The sequence below is a fragment of the Macadamia integrifolia genome, chromosome 3 (assembly GCF_013358625.1).
Source record: "Macadamia integrifolia cultivar HAES 741 chromosome 3, SCU_Mint_v3, whole genome shotgun sequence".
Taxonomy (NCBI): Eukaryota; Viridiplantae; Streptophyta; class Magnoliopsida; order Proteales; family Proteaceae; genus Macadamia; species Macadamia integrifolia.
In genome coordinates this window covers 11,933,430-11,943,375 of record NC_056559.1, presented here as the reverse complement: position 1 = coordinate 11,943,375, position 9,946 = coordinate 11,933,430, and the positions used below count along the sequence as shown (strand labels likewise).

General features: G+C 34.9%; 1 long non-coding RNA gene across 6 annotated transcripts in view; it reads left to right on the top strand.

The window, feature by feature from the left end:
* Positions 1-2,329: 2,329 nt before the first annotated feature.
* LOC122073272 overlaps positions 2,330-9,946 on the top strand; it is a 28,755-nt gene continuing 21,138 nt past the window's right edge. For 4 of the 6 annotated variants that reach the window (XR_006138719.1, XR_006138721.1, XR_006138722.1 and 1 more), the window contains exons 1-3: positions 2,330-2,518; positions 2,593-2,716; positions 2,818-2,895. This is a non-coding gene — a long non-coding RNA (uncharacterized LOC122073272). Of the gene's footprint in view, positions 2,519-2,592; positions 2,717-2,817; positions 2,896-7,786; positions 7,822-9,946 lie in introns of those variants that run through there. The other 2 variants (XR_006138724.1, XR_006138720.1) reach the window with 2 other exon arrangements.

Sequence of the window (9,946 nt, the reverse complement as noted above, 5' to 3'; positions counted from 1 at the left end):
TGGCCAAGAGAAGAAAAGAAAGAAAAAAAAAAAAGTACAAAAAATTGTACTTTTTTTCTTGGGTTAAGAATTTTTCTTTGCACTTGGTATGTCATCACCCATTAGAAGATTTTCCTTTTCAAATTCAAAATTCTCCTTGAGAATTGTGAAATTTTCATTTGCTTCCCCAAAAATTTTATTGCCAAAAACACAAAAAAACAAGAGAAAATATGAAAACATAATAAGACAAAAAATGAATATTTACACAATGATTTCCTATGTGTCTATCTCTCTCTTAAAATTCAAATAGTTTTTGAATTTTTTTTTCTTTTTTTTTTTCTTCTCGGTAACCAAACATACATACTCTTTTTATTTTTATTTTCTTCTCTTTTCTTTTCTTTTATTTTCTTTTCTATATTTATTTTCTTTTCTTTTCTTCTCTTTGAAGAAAAAAAAAATGTATGTTTGACTATCATTAGAAGAAAATAAAAATTTTTGTATTTTCTTATGTTTTCTTGTATTTTTTGTAAGGTTTTTTTTTTCAACAAAATAAAACTTCACCATTCCCAAGATGAATTTTGTACATTTTTTTTTTTTACCTTTCCTTTTATTCTCTTAGTTACCAAACACAACATAAATTCTTATTTAGAAAAAATGGGAAGTGTTTCCTATGGGGGAGTGTAGTCTTTGTGTATGTATGGAAACTAATAGGAGCACACGATGATGCATCAACATGGGAATAATTTTACATTTCATGGGGGTGGGGTGAATCATTTTCGCACCCAAAAGTGTTTGGGAGCAGGAACTACACTCCTCCAAATAAACTATTTTCCCCAAAAAATAAATGATTTAGATAATGTCTCTTGTAAGCCTATCAACATTCCCAAAAAATGCATCAAGGTGATTCTTAGAAATGTAAAATATTTTATGTTTTATAGCCAAACTTGTGTAAGTAAACATTACAGAAATACCCGTGTAACCCTAAATAATATTTCCTTTGGTGATACTGCCCCAAAACCCCCTACACTTTTTTTTTTTTTCTTGGTAATACAAAACCCCCTACCATGGAGTGCCAATTTGTCGAAGGCCCAATAACGAAGATAACACGCAAGGTGAGCCAAATTTTCATTAATAGCCCTTCATAATCAGCCCAAAAACGGAGAATGATGGAATACAAGACAACACTATGTCTAATGACTCTAATCTTTGGGACCCAACTTTCACTGAATGTTTGTTTCACTCTATTGTTACAGGTTTAGAAAATGAGTCTTTGATTTTGATGCCCAATAAAGATGAAGTTAAACATTTTTTATTTAGTCTTTGTAGTTATAAGGCACCAAAGTGTGATGGTGTTCAATCTTCTTGGGTCAGCCTAGAGGATGATGTGGTGTTCTTCGTCCGGAGTTTTTTGCTTTCCATGTATTACAAGTATGAGTGAATCATACTCTGATTACATTTTTTTTTTTTTTTTTTGGACGAATAAATAAATTTATTGCCAAACTCTGATTGCATTCGCACTCAAAAAAGATACACTTAGTTAAAAAAAAAAACACTTTTGTAGGTTAAAGATTATAGGCCTATTTGTTTATGTACAATATCTTATAACAACATTGTTAAATTACTAGATAAGGCTACGTTTGGTAATGTTCCAGAAAAATGTTTATGGGGTTTTAAACCGAATAAAACGTTTAATGCATTTATGATGTGTTTCGTTTTTTTTTTGTTTTCAACAAAAAAATTGAAAAAAAAAAAAGGCATTTTAACACATAAATTGGTATTTTTATTTTTAACATGATACATTATTTCTAGAACAGAAACATTACTGAACGCAATCTAAGGGCCCGTTTGGTATCGTTTCTATTCCAGAAACACCGTTTCGTGTCAAAAACGAAAATTTCAGTTTCTATGTCAAAACGCAGTTTTTAAACGAAAAAATGGTGTTTCAAGATTTCAGATTTTTATCGAGATTTTTTTTTTTTTTTTTGTCAATGGAACAAACTGGGATGCGGCTCCTTGGAGTTCCGTCCATTTCGTTTTTCAGATTTTTTTTTTTTTTCACTTATTGTTAAAAAAAAACAGAAACGGACCATAAGTGCACCAAACAGAATATTCCATTTTTTCGTTCCAATAGAACGAAAAAACTCCAGAAACGTTTTTCTGGAACGATACCAAACGGAGCCTAACTTGTTAAAACCAATTTTAGATGGATATTCTCTATTTATGCGGCTTTAGGGTAGGCAAATTGTGGATAATGTAGTGGCTGCACATGAGATCTTTTATTTCTTAAAACATTATAATGAGACCAAATCATGATTGGATATGAAACTGGACATATCGGGGAATGGGGAAAGAAAACGTGTTCCCATCTCCCTCGAGGAAAACGTGTTCTCATTTTCCTCGTGGACTCGCACGGGTGGGGTTTAAAGTTTGAGCGGGATCTCTTCGATCAAACCCTGCTGTGCGAAAGGAAGACCGGCCTACTTCATTTCACAGTTCACACTCATGTAGCTCGGTAACACAACCTAACGACGTGATGAGAGTAAGCTCCAAACCTTCTGCGATCCTTTCACTCTTCAACTCATTATTTAATTTCCATTTGGTTTGTCTAAACAGATCCTCCAATTTGTGTTAAATATGAAGATCGCAGTGGATGGGTGCGTGCATGGAGATCTCTTATGTATTTGGAGAAAGTAGAGAACACGAAGATCAACCTTCTCATATGTTGTGATTTTTTCAGGTAAATTACGGTGGTTACGTGTTTTTGGATGTCGTATGGAAGCCTGTGTTAGTGTTCCTCTATCTCTAGAGTTCGTAACGATATTATTGGTTCTTGACCAGATCGTCTATGCAGTTGTGTTTTTAATGAAATGCGTTTGATGAATTTTTTGGCTTCTGTCAAGCTTAACCTCAAAAAAGGTAAATGAAGAATGGGCTGGCAATTTGTTAGGCCTTCTGTTATTAAGTTTTAGAATAGATTTTAGTTCAGTACTCGATTGGACTACTGTTATTTGGATGAACACATGCACAGTTCTTCTGAACTAATTGTGCGAATATAAACATTAACTGTTATCAATTGCTGAGTAGTGCTTGATTTGAAGTCTCTAGAACCGTCTAAAAGAGACCGCTAATGATTTCTCTTTGACGGGTGGTAAGGCTGAGTTTTTACAATATTTGGGTAAAAAGAAAATTATGAATTACCCACGATGCAGGGCAAGCCGATTCATTCATAACAAGTAAATATGATGTTTATATTGCATGCCGAGGATTAGTTTTTATTGGGAAAGTACCCTTCCAAAATTAGGAGAAATTAAATTGTCACTTTATGGATGAAGATTTGATTATAAACATGGAAATCTTACATCTAGTGGTGAAAGGTGGATTAGGAATTTTTGGCCTAACAGTATATGTGCTGAGGAAGGAAATTACAAAAATACATGCTGGTTACAATTAAGTAATTCATGAAAACCATCTAAATCGGGTTTGAAACAGATAAACTAATAGAAATGCTAGATTTTTAGTTCTAATCTGTAGCAAGACTGATTATTACTGATTACCTAATTCAGTGTTACCGAGTCAGATCGATAGGGTTTGGAATTGAAGGATTTAAACAAGGTAATATGTATAGGTTTTAGTCAAGGTAACAAGTTTAGGATCCAGATAATTAGAGTAATGCATAAATGAAGGATACACACAAGATAAGAATAATAGAAGGAAAATGGTGAGGCCAAAACAGAATAGTGACAGTTAAAGACACATTAAAGAGCAACCCAGTGCATGAGGCTCCTGCTACTGCAGGGTCTGGGAGGGGCAAATGGACGCAGCCTTACCCCTTGCTTTGCAGTAGAGGCTGTTTCCAAGTTTTGTACCTGTGACCAACATGTTGCAATAGTGCAACTTAACCATTACAGAGAAGAAAAATAGTAGGAGGGTGAAATATACCGGTGGACCCCAGGTTTGCATGAGCAGCAGCTTCCAGTTCACATATTTTTATCTCAAAAAATCCACTTCAGTACCTTCCATCACCTAAAATATTATGATCAACAGTGAAAACACCACACTGACACTCCTAGAATATGCTGGGCCCCTTTTAGGCCCCAAATAGATCCATCTTTTAATTCAAAGAAAAAGAAGTCAAGTTAGACTATAGAAGAATCAAATTTTCTGCTATTGTAATAGCTCAACATTTAACAAATTAAACGGAATGTAATGTACTGCTTGAGCTATCAGTTTCGGATCTCTGCATCCACCAATGGCCTATAAAGCGGGTCAGCAATGTCCTGTGATGCAGAACCGGCCAAGGGTCCTATATTTGGTTGTTAAATTAGGTTCATGTAAGGGTAAAACCTGAATTTTATAGTTGGCAAGAACAATTAGGTAATGAGCAGATGTAACACTAAGAAAGGATGGTAAGAACAGCTTAGAAGCAACAAGCAAGGAAAATAAGGGTATGATAAGGTAAGAGAGATGGCTTTTAAGTTATTCAATCCCTAATGGGGGCTAGAGCTCAACACCTTGTGTGGGCTAACACTCTAATAGGCAACAAAATTAATTGCATTGCGAAACTGTCCATCCAATGGTGCTAGAAAGCTGAGTTCTCTAGAAGCAGCCCCATATGATCCCCTAAGCAAATAAAGCCTGACAAACTACAAGTTCCCATTGCTACTAAAACATGGATCATTTTCAGAAGAAAAGGGGGAAAAAGCTACACAAAACATAGATATTTGTCCACAGAAGAGACCATAGATGACTCCAGAAAGAACCAAAATAACCTTGGTCAGATTTTCTAATTTTGCCCATGCATGTCAGCAGCCGCATCATACTTCCTTGTGGAAAGTTGGAACAACAAAGCACTAACAATGAACTATATATTTAGTGTTACATGGATATGGACACCTAATGCAGTATTGCTTTCTTGAAGAAGACCAGACTCAGACAAACTGGCTCCAAATCTTGTTTCAGTCCAGTAGGACATTTAGGTTTTATTTCAATAATTTCAATTTTATTTTTTGTATATGAAAGCTAGCTAACAATAGGAGAGTCATTTCGGTTTTCAGATATCATTAGGAATCCTTGTTTATCTTTTGAAGAGTCTTTATATGTAAGCCTAACCTATTCCATCGATTCAGAGTTGAATGAATGGAATTTTTTATTTTCCTCACGATTTGTGATTTGTGTGCATATGCTGTTTGCCAGAGTTGGTCGACGGCTGCTACACCCCTCCTCTGAAATCTTCTTCTCAGTTCAGATTCCTTTTCTGTTCTCCTCTTTCTTCTTCCTTGCTTCTTTGTTTCTTTCCTTCTACCTTTGTTGATGATACCCAGTTCATATGTTACTATTGGTCCAGCAAGAGGAAACTCAATCTCTGTCTGATTTTCTCTTTTCAATTTCAGATTCTTAGGTCTGATTCCCTACCTTAGGGCAACATATTCTGTAGAAACTGAACCTTTAAAGTCTGCTGGGTTAGTGAGTATTTTTACTTTATTCTGTCCTCCAAATCTTGTTGATTTTAGTTTTCTATCCTGGATTAGAGTTAGGGTTCCTGGGTGCACCACTCTCTCTCTCTCTCCCTCTCATCACTTATGTAGGCTACAAGCTGTGGACCTTGATTAAAAAAACTAGCCTAAATCATAAAAATAAAAACTTCGTTGACTAACAGAATAGAAAACCAACTTGACTAATTTGCTCACTACATAAATTAGAAACTAACTAAACTAAACTAAATAGGAAACTAAAATAGAAGATATTGACCAAATTTATTCTTCATGTGAACAGTAACTCGTGAACAATCATAAAAATGTCCTCTTCTTCAAGCTTTGATCTACATCAACTCACCCCTTGTTAGATGAATCTTGTAGAGTGTAAGAATGATTCCCCATGGTGTACATCGATCAACAAACCATGGAAAAATTCAGGCAACTCCTTGATCACATGGATGTAATCGTATAGGCATAGTTGATGGTGTTCAAGGTATTTCGAGGGAATGACACGTGCTCAACTTCAACATCTTTGTAGGTGTCCATGGGATTGTCTTATAGATCATCTTTCACTCGTTCTTTCTCATCTTTAGTCTTGGGCTCGTCAAGGTCCTCTTCAATGCTTTCGTCAACCATTAGTCTTTAGTGTTGAACCCTTGGGATCTTTCGCTTGGTTGTCCATAATCACCATAGTTGTTGTAGCACGAATCTCCTTATTTCACCATTGTGACCATGTGTCGCTTTCGACTTTCTCCACATGAATCTCACTGATAGGGACATTAATGACTACCTCTCCCTCGACAATAGGAGCTGCTGGAACTTCTCCAACACTAACATCAACTTCTAACTCTGGTTCATTGGTTGGAGGTGTCTTCTCTCGTTGCTCCTTTGTAATGCGTTGTGCAATAGAGACTGATAATTCCTTCATGTTCTTCTCAACTGTGAATGGCTTTTGAAAATCTGGTGGAGGGAAGTACACTCTTTATTCATGCTTAGATAGGTACATGCCTGCCAACTCGTATTGCATCTCTTCCCACGTTCTAGGCTCAAGTCCTTGAACTTGAAGTGTTGATGTTGATCAAAGCTTGAAGAAGAAGACAAAAGCAAAAGTTAGAAAATATTGTTCACGAAACACTGTCAGTACTTTTGGGCCAATATCTTTTATTTTTAGTTTCCTATTTAGTTTAATTTAGTTAGTTTCTATTTTCTTAGTGAGCAAGTTAGTTTCCTATTTTATTGGTCAAAGAAGTTTCTATTTTGTACCTTAGGTTAGTTTCCTTTTTGTAATTAGTTGTTGGTTTTTAATTTTGTTAAGCTTGGATAGTAAGTTAGACACAAATTAGAAAGTCTTATTTTAATCCATTAGTTTTTTATTCTGTTATTTCTTTATTTCCAAGTTTTGTAAGGATATTAAAGCTCATTGATTATAATGAAAATGAAGATTTAAGTTAATCAAGACAAAATGGCTTATGCTGTTGTGTTGTGGGATGCACTTGGGTGAGATGCCTAAATCGAGGGGTGAGATGCCCATTGACTAATTCTTCTACCCCCTTCTCAACCCCACCATCATGGTTTTAAGTATCGGTGCGTATCATGCCGTATCAATAGGCATCGACACGATACATACCGATACGCTACGGGGAATTTTGGGCCTCTTTTTGTGTATCGACGTATCGTACGTATCGTATCGTGCCGTACCGATACGTACGATACTCTACGATACGAACTTTTGAAAATCTGAAAATTCCCGACAGTATCGGTACCATATCGGCACGTATCGAAGGTATCGTGCAGTATCGAGCCGTATCGTACTGTATCGGTACGATACGGCTACTTAAGTGTGAATTTTTTGTTGTTTGAAACAAACACTTCACACTCTCACCAACAGTTTTCTAGATTTTATATGTTATGTAAAAACAAGTGTTCTACAACTTCCATGGAAATTTTTTATTTTTCTTAAAAAAATATATTTTAAAAATTTTTTTATTCAGAAATTAATTTTAAAAAAAATCCCCAAAACTTTTTTTTTTTTAGAAAATTTAGTTCATTCAACTCTTAAAAATAATGTCATAACTTATAATTACTAAATACATGATTTCAAATGAAACCCACATTTTTTCCCCAAAAAAGTGAGGGTTTCAATTTTTTATTTATTTCTCAGATCTACTCAAATATATTGATCCACACTTTGTTGATTTTTTATATGTTCTTTAAAAACATTTAATCAACAACTTCTATAAAAAAAAATTTAATTTTTCTACAATGAATGGGAGACCCACTACCATAAATATTTCGACTGGGGTAAATATTGTGCCTATATTCGACAAGTGCAGAATATCATCGTAGTTGCTCCTATTGAAGAAGAAGGTCCTAGCCAAGGGTTTGAACCACCACGACACTCTTCACGACACTCATCACAGTGACAATGGCAATGAGGAAAGAAAAAACTCTAAGAAACTCAAACCTCATCATTTTGAACATTTTCAACTCAATATATTTGTCTATCAATACGATACCCTCTACTTAAGTATTTATGCATTCTACATGTTATATATAGCCTTTTTTAACTATTTTTTTATGCAAAAGTGTATAAAAATGTGTTTCCTATCCATTTATGTGCGTATCTTTAGCGTATCTTAGCGTATCTCCGATACGATACAATACCCTCCAATACGTATCTTAATTTTGACCGACTGATACGACGACCGATACCGATACTTTAATCCTTGCCCACCATTGAATTTTCTTCCTTTTCCTTTTCCTATTTTTATTTTATTTGTTTGCTGTGAGAAAATGTTTGAGTGATCAAAGGAAGTATGTTGAAGCCTAGAAAAACCATCAAAAGACCAGTTTAAAGGTTATAGTTGCTATTCTGCAGAACTTCCATAAAGTTTCGTTTTTTATTCTTTGAGCATAACTTTTCAACCAGCCATCAGTTAAGGCTCATCTTTTGAAGGACAGTTGAGCATCACACGAGGGATCTTTACTCCAAATTTGAGGTTCATCGGAAGCTGAAATCTCAAGATATCGAAAGTTATCAAAAGTTTCCTAATTCATGTCGACAATATAACTCTCAATTCAGCCATTGGACTTGTCTCATCTTTCGAGGGTTTGTTGACCCATATAGGACCTTCATCTACTCCAAGTTTCAGCCCCATCTGAGTTGCGGTTTGTGATTCTCGAATTTACCCCTATTAAGCTAGATTTTGAGATCCTGCCTGGGATCAGGATCACTTGTGATTCTAGTCTTACATTATTGCCTTTCACGGACTCTCCATTGTATTCGAACATAATCATTCATCTGAGAGCAAACATATCGAAGTCGTTGCATCTCTATCAAGTTATAGTGGTCAAAGTACACATCCAATTCATCTACCCATTCAAGGAAGATGTATGAAGAAAGTTTCTTGTGAAAATCACGTGGCTCTATCCTTGGTTAGCTTAGCTCTGATACAAATAACGTAGAACTAGAATTACAAGTGATCCTAATCCCGGGCATGATCTGAAAGAGCTGAAACTTAGAGTAGATGAAGGTCCTAGATGGGTCAACAAGCCCTCAAAAGATGAGCCAATTTTGATGGTTGCATTGAGAGTTATGCTGTTGACATGAATTAGAAAACTTTTGAGAACTTTTGATATCTTGAGATTTTAGCTTCCGATGAACCTCAAATTTGGAGCAAAGGTCCCTTGTGTGATGCCCAAATATCCTTCAAAAGATGAACCTCAACTGATGGCTAGTTCGAAAGTTATGCTCAAAGAATGAAAAAGGAAACTTTATGGAGTTCTACAGTAGCAACAACTACAGGCCTTCAACTGGTCTTTTGATGGAACTTCTGAACTTCAACGAACTTGTAATAATCACACTCTCACAACAAAAAAATAACAAGAAAAGAAAGAAAATCGATGGAGGGTTGAGAAGGGTGGAGAAGAATTAGTGAATGGGCATCTCACCCCTCAGGTTTTCGGGTATCTTACCCCTCAAGGTAATAACTATCTCAGCCATGAGTAAACACTCAATTTTCATAAACTTCAATTGTCATTTTGCATTAAGATCAATGGACTTCAAATAGTCTTATAGAACTTGGACACAAAGAAATAACAAAAATTGAAACTAATCGACTGAAATAAGACTTTCTAATTTGTGTCTAACTTGTTGACCAAGCTTAACAGAATTAGAAGCTAACAACTGAACATAAAAAGGAAACTAGCCTAAATCATAAAAATAAAAACTTTTTTTACCAACAGAATAGGAAACTAACTTGTTCACTATGTAAATTAGAAACTAACTAAACTAAACTAAATAGGAAACTAAAATAGAAAATATTGACCAAATTTATTGTTCATGTGAATTTTTGAGTCTTGTTATTGTCCTCTTCTTCAAGGTTTGATCTACATCATTTGGTTAAACTTATTTAAAGTGTGCGAATGCTGTTCAAATCGTCTAAATGGAAATAATTTTATGAACATCAAAACAAAAGATTATTTTACTGGAT